We start from the raw sequence: 12895 nt of genomic DNA, 5'->3' as shown, positions 1-12895 counted from the left end.
AAGTTACACGTGAAAAATCGTCCACAAAAATAACAAAATATCGATATCCAGACTTAGACAACACAAGGCAAGGACCCCAAACATCGAAGTCTATAACATCAAAAGGGGTTGTGGCTCTTTTGTTTATCCTAGGGCTATAGGACACTCTATGGTGTTTTCCAAATTGACACGCCTCACACTCAAGGTGTGACACTGACCCTACATTAGGACACAGCCTTTTCAAAATGGGAAGGGGAGGATAACCAAGGCGACCATGTAGTATGGGTAGAGATGAATCACTGGTACACGCAACAGGTTCAGAGGCAGGAGTGGAGACATCATCGAGCACGGCCCCTACCAATAATCCGCCTTGTCCCAAGATCCTGAAATATACAATGAGTAGAAAAAAAGTAAACACCACAATTGAATGCATTAGTAATTTGACTAACTGATAAAAGATTAAAGGGAAAATGAGAAAGGCATAAGACAGAGGAAAGAGACATAGATTTGTTGAGATGGGCAGTACCACATCCAATAGTAGGTGCAGTAGACCCGTTAGCTAAGGTAACCGAAGACAAATTGGGAGAAGGTGTAAATGAGGAGAGAATACATGTATTGCCTGTCATATGGTGGGTAGCACCAAAATCAATAACCCAGTTACTACTAGAAGTGGACAAACAGACTGTAGGATTACCTAACTGGGTTAAAGTAGTGGTAGTCGATGGGATGGATGACTGGGAGCAAGAATTCTGAGTGAGACAAGCATATTCTACTGCGGAGATAGTAACCTGTGATGGGGTGGGTAAGAGACCATCTTGAGTTACAACATGAGCAAATTTCTAAGTGTTTTGCATATTCAGGGGCTTGCCATGGAGCTTCCAACAATTTTTCTTTACGTGACCCTCAGCAACACAGTGAAAGCAAGTACGAGAGCCATTACCACGATTGTTCCTAGGATCACGACTTGTCCCTTTATTACCTTTGTCGTCACCAGACTTCATGCTAGCTAGGGCCACATGATCAACATTAGGATCCTTAAGGGTTTCTTTGTCCTTAGACACTCTTCGATCTTCCCCCTTACTAACTCTGAGAAGTCGAGCAAAGACATCCGTAAGAGAGGGAAGTGTCTCACCGATAAGAAGTTGTGTACGAGCTACCTCATATTCCGATCTCAGTCCAACCAGAAAACATTGCACTACCACTTGTTCTTCTTGTGCTTGCATCATTTTCACGTCAATAGGGATAGGAAACATAGCCTTTTTTTCTTCAAAGGCTTGTTTTATCTCTATCTAATATTCGAGCAATGTCTTCTCTTGCATATTTGTTCGATAGATCTTCAATAACAATTTGTGGGCATGAGACAAGTCTTGTTTAGCAGCATACAAGAACTCTAGATACTCCCATAACCCCTTGACTGTATCACAGTGACCAATCACATCATCCACGAACGAATCAAGAGTCTTTTGAATCTGATTGAAGAGCTTATCATCTTCCATGAGCCATCTTTTTCAAGTTTTATTATCATTTTTTGTTTTCTCATGTGGATCCTCGATTAAATGATCTCCCATATCAATGCTGGACACATATCGTCGGATAATCCGCTTCCATTGAATATAATTCTTTTTTCCCAATAATTTCCGATCAGTAATTTTAGTGGAGGAAGTGACAATTTCAGTCACCATCTTCTTACCGTCCGCTGCCATACTGTCCAGCAAAGAACTCTTAACTCCACAGATTCACAACAATCTCAACCCCAAACAACCCAAGCAAACACAACAACTCAAACAACCAGGATTCACAACAACTCTGGTATCACATTTTCCAACTCCAAGCCAACACAAAGCATTCCCATTTTGACTAAAAAAAATGATTTACTGCACCAAACCAACAATCAGAGAAGGGAGAAATGATTTACTGCACCAAACCAACAACAAAGAAGAGAGAAATTTGAACAAAATGAGCACTCGCCGGAGAGAAAAAAAGAGAAACAGAGTCATATGTCGGCAGAAAACAGAGGGAAGAGGTCAGACGTCGCCGGAAAACAGAAACACGCAAATGGGTTTATGGTTTACGCATCCAGAGCTCTGATACCATGTTACTTTCTATATTTTCACTTATATCAACAGTACAACCTAACACAAATATATACACACACTAAATAATTACAAGTATACCCTTTACACTATACCTATACATAGTTTCCAACAATATTGCAAATTATCTAAAACTTATGGAAGTAGATTCTATGTACGTTCCTGTACCGTGAATTTCATTTTATAGGATTTGAAGGAAAAGGGAACCAAGGTATGTAACTTTAGTTACTATGTCTCTCTTACTGGTTAAAACTTAATTACTGTAGATTTTGGGTTCTATGATTATTTACTTTTCAATTCTTCAGATTTTAATCTTCACCCTGATGAACTTGACGTTGTTCATGAATATTGATCACATCTTTGAATACACGAGTTCCACAAATTGGGAAGTTCTCACCCCATTTTACAAAATAGTGTAAAGTGCAACCCACACCTTCCCATAATCAGTCACATAAACTACAAGTAATAAGTTTTTTCTCTCTAATCTTTGTTTATCTTTCTCTTACTGAAGTAGACTTCTGCTTCTCTTTATAGTTTATTATCATTATGAGATATATTTCTTGTCTATTTTTTCTGTTCATGCCATACAAATGGGTGAAAAGGTACTTCTATCTTCGCACATGCCATAAAAGTTTTAGCGCAAAGATGACGTTGTCTTCTAACAGGTATATTTCCTGTCCTGATATTCTTGCAATTGATAATTTAACTTTGTTGTATGTGAAGACAACAGGGTACTTGTTGCTACATGGTCCTGAATGTTATTTTCTATAATTAACTTGTAAATCTTGTTTAGCTATTATAGCTATCAGTAACTTGCTTTAGTCATTTCAGTTTCTCTTTTTTGAACATGCATGAACCCATTTGTAATCTGTGGCGGGTATTAGCTAGCCTAGTGAGGGAAATAGAAAGATAGACTAAGATAGAGAACAAGTTAGAAATGTGGGACATAAGAAGAAGTAGAAATGGGGGGAATTCAGAAGAATTAGGGAGAGACAGAATATATATTAGAATATGTGTTTGTGGGGCCCATTGGGGTAAGGATGCCAAAACAAAAAATAGGTGGATAAAAAATTTTCATTCATCAAGAGGATATATTTGGATGAGCTAGTGGTATGCTTAATAACCTCATAGAAGTATAGGGAATAATCAATATAATCCTTGCTCCGTGTATAGATTCTTCTTTGATCTTATTCTGTAGACCCTACATATTCGTTTCTAATGAGATTGGTATATGTTTCATGTCCCAAGTTGCATGAGTACGTATAGAAACAGTTTCTGTAAGTTAATGCCTTCTCTGTGCATGAAGTTCATTATTTTTTCTGATTAAATTTTGATGATTAATGGAACACTGATCATACATTATTTTGGGTTTTGTTCTCATATGAATGTCTCTCCTATTGATTTGGTAATAACTCTATTTTGTTGCTTCAGGTGATGTAGATGCTCTTTGGCAAGTGACGTTGATATGATGGATGTTTTTTACCAGTCTTGTTGAATATCTTCAGCTTGAAAATGCATAACTTTTGTTTTGAATCCCAAGCTTGAAGCGAAGAGCTAAATATGATTCGGTGATTACTTTGGGAAGCATATATATATTCACCGTGACATTGCTTAATGGTTTCAATTTCTTGTTAAATCTTGTTTTTGGGGGAAAATTGCATGGTACTCTCAGCTATGTCTCTACTTACCATATATATATATATATATATATAATATTATATATATATATATATATATATATCATAAGAACCCTGTAAAATTGTATTAATATCAATATAGTAAACCAGCAGTTCACTCGATGAACCAAAACATTGCAGATGATAAAACAGTACAGTCGCCTCCAAACTCAAGTCAAAACAACCTCCTAATCTGTATTCATAATTGAATAAGTAAAGATGCTGAGGATGAAATTTTATCCCACTAGAAATTAAGCCATCCACATTAGAATCTTCTCTGCTTATAACTTCCCGACCTTTTTTATTCTAGTGTTTTACTGTTGTGCATGTTCCTAAAGTATTGATTAAATTTATTATATATTGCATTGATTTCCCCCCAATTTCTGATTCTAAAATCTTTTCCAGGAGAGGTTTATCCAAATCTGAAATAACTTTTCTTAAAGGTACTCGTTTCTTTTTTGCTTCTGCTATTTCCATTTGCTATTTGCCACTTATTGGAGTCTTTAAGAATTTATGATTTTGTTAGTTCTCCATATTATAATCATATTATGATACTCCATTCTACTTTTTGATTCCTCAAGTCTGGTATGGAGCAAAAGTTTCTTCACAAATAAAGATTTTGGACGACACTAGCCTTGGTAAAACACCAATGACTTACCCAAGATTAGAAAACCCAAGACGCCTCTTATTGGTTGACTATGTGTAAAAAAGAGACTCAGGTTTAGACCACTTGTTTTGAAATGCCCTTTAGCTTGCAGTTGGGTCTAATCTTATTTATAACTCTAAGCAGGGACACTCAGGAATTAATTTTAGAGGGGGAAAGTTAAAAATATATAATAACATAGGGAAAAAGTAAATGAGTGGGGTCAAATTTAGAAACATTAATACAATATAGTGGGTCAAAGAAAAAAACCAACCAAATTAGTGATTTTTTTTTTTTTTTTTTTTTTTTTTTTGTGAGTGGGACATCAGCCCACACGCATCAATATGTAGGTCTGTCTATGCCTCTAAGTTCTTTAGGCTCTCCTTCTCATGTTCCTATCCTTTCAGTAAAAAAATTGAGCATTTGGGGGTGATGGAAAAGCTAGTTCAATGGGCATGTGTTGTTATGACTATTTTTTGGGTCATTTGGATAAAAGAACAGATAATTTTGAAGCAAAAAAGGGATGGGTTGAATTCTAGTACAAAGCTAGTCGGCTTCTATTTCACTGAATTTCTTGAGATGACCCTTCCTCTTTATTGTTCAGAATTGGGAGGCTGCAGTGATTTGATTAAATGAGTATAGTTTGTGTTTTTGTGGATATCAGGGCCTTTTGTATTTCTATATAAAAAGGAACCTTTTAGTATGTTCTGTATCTTTGGCTAGTTTGGGCTGTCTTTACCCATTCATGCATAGATATTCTGTGGACAGCTTGTCCCTTTTATGCTTACTTTTTAATTTATTTTTGTTGAATTTCTTAAAGGAATAAAATAAATAATGACACTTGAGGTGCTTGCTAAATTTGCTGCTTTTATAAATATACAGGACTCTCTTATTGTTCCTTTGATGTTTTAATTATGTTAACAATCAGCACTTACAGTTTTCTGTTTAACAGAGTAAGAGCTTGCAACACAAAATTCTTCAGTCAGGGAGTATTCCAGATAGTCTTCTTGGTATGAAAGATAGTCCAATTCTGATTTATGCTGTTTCTCTGGAGGTTTTTGAATTTTTTATTATCATTTTCAAATTGATTTCCAGAATTAAGATATCATAATACTAAATAATTTACAGCGCTCAATAAGATTAAGAGACCATTATATCAAAGCATCCATGACGAAGTTTACCTGACAATAGCTGAGGACACTGATACGGTTAGTACTATTGCATACTTTATGAAACTGTGTAATGTTACGTTATTTATTACCTGAGGAGTTGTTTTTGATTTATTTTCATTTTGTCGGTCAAATGCACAAATGAAAATGAAGATTACACTCGAGGGAATATTGCTGTATGTTTTTATAGAAAGTAACTGCCATATTTATAGTTGAGGTTTTTATTTAAAGGAAAGGGATATTGTGTGCCCGAGTAGTTTTATTGTGGTCTTTTTCTTTGTTTTATGTTCCAGTTGCAGATATTTTGAGACTTGTATTATCTGATCTATAATGTAGTGCATTTTTTTTCTTCCAACAAGGCTTTCGTCAAGATGAAATGAAGATAATGAATGACACATTTCTTTGGGTTCAAGTGTTGGTTTCTTGAATATGTTTGCCTATATAGTTTTGGTCTTTTGAAGTGGATTGCGGGCTTATTATGTTAGTACTATTTTATTAAGCAAAATGATTCATGTTTCTTATTTGATAGGAGAAAATAGTGGATAAAGAAAGTAAAGGTTTTTTAAGTGGAGTGTCTTGCTACCATTTTTTAGGGCCTAGAAGTAGCTGCTATTTTGGAAGTTTGTGAACATGTAAGGAAGGTTGAGGGATTTTTTAGGTGTAAAAAGAGTTGAGAATTGCCACTCCCTTTGGCATTAAATTTTGTCGAAGAGGAGTAATCTGTGAATTATTCACTGAAAATTATACCTTATGAGACCACTATCGCACCTTAATAGGACCTATTGGCGGCAATCTAAATTCATTTATTGTGATATGATATTAGATCAAGTTCATAAAATGTTTTGGTCCAATATCCTATTGTGACCTCATTGGACTAGCTAATAGTGGATACACTTCCCTTTTGGTTGCCAACATTGTAGTATCAGTTCCAAGCAACCATTTTTCATTGGTTGCGGTGGCTGTATTTTTATTTCATTGATATCCACGTACAGATTTGGACACTACTTTTTGAAATATTTAATCATGTCATTGCTCTTTCTCTATTAGTGTCATTTTAATCTATTTCTCATTTGATCTTTATTAAAATTCTATAATGGGGAAAGTTTATAATGTGTATTTAGATAAGAGAACAACCAGTGGATAATTAATATTATTATCCAATGCTTTACTAGTTAATTTATTAATACAAGGCGTTATTGTTGGTTCTAATCTTCTATGCTACTGATCCTTTAGATTGTGAGTAACTTTCCAAATTTGTTGGCGCTCAAGTGTTACTGGTGGACCTTTATTAATTTAAACTTGTAGATTTAAACATAATATAAGAGTAAGTTTGATCATGAGATCCTATATTGGAACCACCACATGTCTGCATTTATATTTGTGCTTTATACATTTGAAAGTTTGTTAAATTTTAGCTTTGCGAGTGAGCGGTTGTGGCAAACCGAATATACTATTGATGGACTAACCTATTAGTTAACGTGTTTAGGTCAAGTGGTTACTTCACTGATGCCTATTCATTTATCTGAAAGTTGAAAGAGTGGAGAATCTACTGGAAAGCCCAAACTTCAATTTCATGCGATCTGCCGTTTTTATGGTTTTAAATTTTATTTTTATATCATTTGCTAGTTGGATCATTTAGGAGGTCCTAGGGTTCCATATCTTTGTATTCTCTGGATATTTTTGTTTTTCAAGATTAAGTTTATGTGGATGTCCAAATAGCCCTAAAAGAAATATTGGTAAGAATACATACAAGTGTAGAAATTGTCTGTTACTATAAAAAAAATTAGAGTAAAGTAAAAGAGGAGAGTGTTCTAGTATCTAAAGCTAAGAAGCTTAATTTTCATGGCAAAGCTATTTTTTTGGTATGTTCTTGGCATTAGTTATTAGTGATTTTTAAGGTATTATGTTTCTTTGTTTGAGAATTGAGTAAAATGATTTTTATTTTTTCTTTGAGATTTCTAATTGCTTCACTTTGCAATATTATGGTGGAATATATGTTTACCTTTATGCAATTGATTTCTTCTTTCAATGAAATATCTCGCTTATCTAAATATAATATGAGGGAAAAATTGAAACAAAAAAAATGCCAGGGTTCCTGGGCTGAGATTTTATGGTTGGCTGAGATGCCATTATGGTGCATAGTTTCGTTGGCTTTTGAATTTTTTTTTATGGTTGATTGCTGTTAGAACTTTCAGGACTAGGTGAAGACTTACTATGCCTAAAAGGGCTTTTTAAGCAATTGGGGTTGCAGTTGCTTTTGGAAGCAGATAGGCTGTTAGGATTTGACAGGAATATTTAGAGCTCAGTGTGGTTGATTTTGTAGATAAGCAATCTTAAAGATCACTAAGATCAAATTTGTGAAGAAAGACCTAAATAAGAGTAGAAATATGAAAATAATCACTCCTTGAAAGGAAGACATTCAAGCCTCATGGAAACTGGAAAGCTGCTGGAATTTTCGTGGTGTGTCATACTGGTGAGAGAGTACCTGGACGTTTATACTATGTATCTTTGATTCCTGGTAAATAAACCTGGTTTGCTAGAAGTGCTCTAGGATTAAATGTGATGGAACAATGACTTCACTAGATGCCACCCCCATCCATACACCAACTAAAATTCATGTCCTGCTAAATTTTATTTACAATGTTAACCGGGCCATTAAAATTAAAAAAAATCAAACAAAACTTACCTAAGATGTTCTGACGAAGCATAATTTGTCTCCCTTTAATCCTAAATTTATCATTCTAAGTTTTTCAGCCATAAATCAGTGCTGGATTTCCAGATCAAGTTTCAGTTTCCTCTAACTTTAACACTTTGTTGGATAATTCCATTGACGTTGTCAATAAAATGTGGAATCTCTTGTAATTGAAATATTATTCAACTCATTCCCAACTACAATTGTTTTATATAATTTATGTCATTATTTTCTATAAAATATGTATCATAAGGGCTTGTTGTCATGGATTTACTGTATTCGGTGGAAGGTACACATTTGTCTGGAGCACTTAATAACGTTGAGAAGTTTTATCAAGGCAAGGACACTGCTGATATTATTCAGAGCAAAGTTTTACAGGTATGTGGTCTCTTGTTTCGAGATGCAAATTGATGAAGCATGCCACCCATATGATAGGTTTGTTTCTTTTAATAAAATTCCTTTGTTTCTATTTATATTTCAAGTTATTGAAGGGAAGAATGAAGATACAAAATTCTTCTTGAAAAAAATTAAAATCTGGGACTTTAGTGGTCTCATGCGAATGCCTCACAGATACATGGATTGGAAAGGACAGGTTCTTTCTCCTCTCTTTCACTCTTCTCTCCTCCCTCACACACATGCAAGCACAAAGCATTTGAAGCATAATTTATATACTGTCTCTTGGGCATTTTTGATTTAACTGCTGGCCCTTTCTCATGGGGGCCTGCTGTTGGTGGAGAAGGTGTTCGTACTGAACTTATTCCAAATGTGGAAAGACCATTGGTGCGGTTGCAGGTACCGTCTGTAGTTCTCTTTCATTAAATTTCTCTTGTATGGGATGGAGATTTTCTCAGCTACCAATGGAAAAAAAGCAGGTGTTGATGTTCAGTATATTATCAGAAAATCTGCAATGTTCCTTGGCACCAATACGTATTATATATATTACTTAGTGGTCGATATGTTCTAAACGTACTGTCGTTTTGCTTGTTTCCACTTACTCCATGATTGTTTTGCCTTACTGTAGAAAATGAACAATATTAAATCTTTGACATTACCCTACATGGGGTTGGTTCATGGGTTGCCGACTAACTTTTGGTATTGTTGTCATTTCTACTTTTAGTATATGGCTTATTGGTGGTATGCATCATTGAGATTTTTGTGCAATTTCTGTTATCTTCTTCACGATAGTTACTTACATAATTCATTTTATACAGAAATTTCTGAAGATAAGCTGAAGATCGCTTGCAAGATGCTATCCAGGAAAAATTTGCAGTGTTTGGTGATGTATGTTCTTTGTGGTGACAAAAGAAGTCATTGACTATGTCAAATCTTCTGTCATCTATTTTTCTCTAAGAAACTAATAACTGTTTGAAAATTTGTTCTATTTCTTCAAAAAGAAATTGACTAAAATAAGCTCAAGGCAGTCTTTTAGTTGAACACTCTATTAGTTGGAAATGTTTTCTATTGATTAGGGCATAGGATCATAAGTTAAGTAGACACTCGCATAAACTGGAAGAACTGGAGTCAGGTTTTGGGGATCTTTCTCTATGAAGTTCAATCTAACGTTGTTAAAAGAAATCCCACTGCATTGTTTTCATCTGGTCTGGTTCGGCGTATTGACATAACAAAAGTTTTCATAACCTCGCAATGACTAAAGCAATTTCTAAAGTTCAAGAAAGAGGTTTTAATAGCTTTCTTGTTAATTGTGTTTCAGTATTTTGGCCTACACTATGGATACTATTACTTTAGTTGACAATCTCTTGCGGCTTAAACTCTCTAACTGTTTACAAGAAGTCAAGAACTGCACGAGCTATATATTCTATTAACCGTCCTCATAGCAAATAAAAAGTTGCATTATTATGACCAATGGTATTATAGAAGTTATTTATGTCATTGAATGGCATTTGTAAATGTCACGTATTGATTCCAAGTGTCTATTCATTGTGGCGATTCCTTATTATATATATGGACTATCAACTAATTTTGTGATTTAAATTAGTGACATTATTCAGTAGCCATCTCTTCGTTGCAATTAAATGGTTCAGAAGTTGCAAATAACTGTCTTGACCTTCTCTTGACACCATTAGATGTGCATAAATCATGGGCAAAAAATTGTCACAAATTTAAGTTACAAATTAAGTTGATATAGCTTGACCTCTTATTATTGCACGTTGTGGTGAAGGTACTAGAGAACTGTCTAGTGTGCATTTGTGCACTAAAAATAACTCTAGATTGTCAATCACAAATATATTTGAGATTGTGCGTATGGAAGTTTTTGAATACTTGTTATAGGAAGTATTTGAGTTAATTGTTGGTAATTCTTTGGTTTTGCGAGAACTTTTTGGTTTTGGTATTCTAAATTATGATCCAATTTGTAGAATTATGCAAGAGCGTATTTTTTTAACTTAAGACCAAAGGCACTATTTAACCCACATGGGAGTTAATAATGTTGTGTGTTTTAGTTTCTTCTTTTCTGGTTTTTGTTATACCCTGTTGTAATTTATCATATTCATATTGCAAAAGATCATCAAGCAATTGATATTCTTCTCGCAGAAATTGATATTTATGAGCTTTTGCTTTCAAACACTGCAAGGGAAGGAAAGTTAAACTTGCTCTTTGTGAAGGTGAGTATGTTCAATGTAGCTTCAGCTGCTGTATAATACAAATCAAGTCTGCTGTTGTACATGAATTTTTTTTTTTTTTTTTTTTTTCTGGGTCCAGTTTGGAATCAATTTTGTGTCCTTATATTAGTATTCTTTCATTTTTTTTTTCTTCCAGTTCTGGGTTGTGGAGTTGGGCTGATTAAAATGTTTGGTTTGCTGTACCCTAGTTTGCTGTTTGTTTGTTTGGAATTCAATTCTTACGCTTTTCACATGCATGTCCAAGATTATAGTAAACACAAAAGAAAAAATATTCATGGTCTCTGTCATTTTTGCCTTAGATCACAACACTGAGATTACTAATTGAGACTTTTGTCTGGAACACCCTTGAGTTTGGACAATATGTCAAATGTTATGGTTTTGATAAAACTGTCAAATATTTCAGACTAAGGGCTAGACAATTTAGAAAAAAAATGTGATGTACTTCTGGACTTAAAAATGCCATTTGTGTTTCTGGTATATGGGCTTATGGTGCAAAATGATTCCTTTTTCTGCTATTTTTTACATGAATTGTGGCTGTTGATCTAACATTTAATCACTCCGATTTCAGAGCTTGACGAGAGAATCAGGATTTAAAGAATGAGCTTCAGGCTTTTGATGGTGAAGAGTATGATGAAATCATAGGAGAAGGCCATAGAGGCCTTAAAACGATGGAACTGGAATCTATTCAGTGACACTTTGAGGTAGGCCGCTGGCCCTTTAGTATAAATGACACTTTTTTCCCTGTTTCAAGCTTGGATTATGCTTTCAAAGGGAGGACATGTTGCACTAAATCATATCTATGCAGATTATCAAAACTACACAGTTGCACGGGATACTTTTCTTGCACATTTAGGTGCTACACTGTGGGGATCTATGAGACCATTATATCGCCATCAATTGCTGATGGTGCATTCCACTATTGAAAATATCCTTTCAGTTGTTTTTCATCACTCAGGAGGTATCATGTATGTTTGATTGTTCTAAGGGGGCTTTGTTATAATCAAACATTGTCTTACGCCTAAACTTTATTGATGCAGAAAGTTAGCCAAGTCAACACTTGCCTGTGGATTTGAAGGCTGTTATGGATGGGCTCTCCTCTTTGTTGTTACCTTCACAGAACCAACATTTAGTCCACACATGTATGAAGTTTGCTCTGTCCTATATCTTATTTTATTTTCCCAAAATCACTCCCTGTGATTCTGCATGCACTTGGACTCCATTTTATCTCTTTCATCCTCTATATGGTACTTTCATGTTACATTGTTTTCATATTAGTATTAAGATACTACTATTAGATATTTGTTGTTGTGTCTTTCTTCCATCAAAATGGATATAATTGTCTTTCCTTTCGCATTTATATTGTTAGCCGTACTGATGGTGAGTATTTCAGGTTAACACTTTCAGAGGATCCTGCTTTAGCGATGGCCTTTTCAGTGGCACGGCGAGCAGCAGCTGTTCCTCTGTTGCTTGTTAACGGAACATATAGGAAAACTGTTCGATCCTATCTTGATCTTCCATCCTCCAGTATCAATTGCAAAGGCTGAATGATCACGGCTCTCTGAAAGGTCACCTACTGCCTTAAATTGCCACTTGTTGCCCTTCGCCCCATTAAATCATGAAACATTATATACGTGCTTCTCCTATTTTATTTTTATTTTTTTAATTTTTTAATTTTTTTAAAATTCCTGCATGCAGTATAATCTTCTTGCCTTTGCATTGTCAATATTTATATCCTTTCTCTCAGTTTCTTCATATCCACATTAAATCAGAAAGTTTCCCTCTACATTTCTTAAACAATTGAATATATATAATCTCAGACTTTGTATTATACAAAATTAAAGAATGATATAACAATATCTACTTGTTTTGTTTTGTAGTTAGCTCTCAACCTACACCTAGTATTTTGTTTCTTTGAGCACTCATAGGTCAGGAGTTAGTTAATGAGAATTATACCTGGCAGTCAAACCCAAACCTGCAATACTTTCAAAATAAACAGGTTCATGG

The 12895-nt window shown here is 34.6% G+C and overlaps 1 pseudogene; it reads left to right on the top strand.

Annotated features, from left to right (window-relative positions):
• Positions 1–8516: 8516 nt before the first annotated feature.
• LOC116111296 lies at positions 8517–12473 on the top strand (annotated as a pseudogene).
• Positions 12474–12895: the final 422 nt, after the last annotated feature.

Source organism: Pistacia vera, unplaced genomic scaffold (genome assembly GCF_008641045.1).
Source record: "Pistacia vera cultivar Batoury unplaced genomic scaffold, PisVer_v2 Contig630, whole genome shotgun sequence".
NCBI lineage: Eukaryota > Viridiplantae > Streptophyta > Magnoliopsida > Sapindales > Anacardiaceae > Pistacia > Pistacia vera.
The sequence above is the reverse complement of the archived record's forward strand: the minus strand, read 5'-3'. Positions and strand labels throughout refer to the sequence as shown.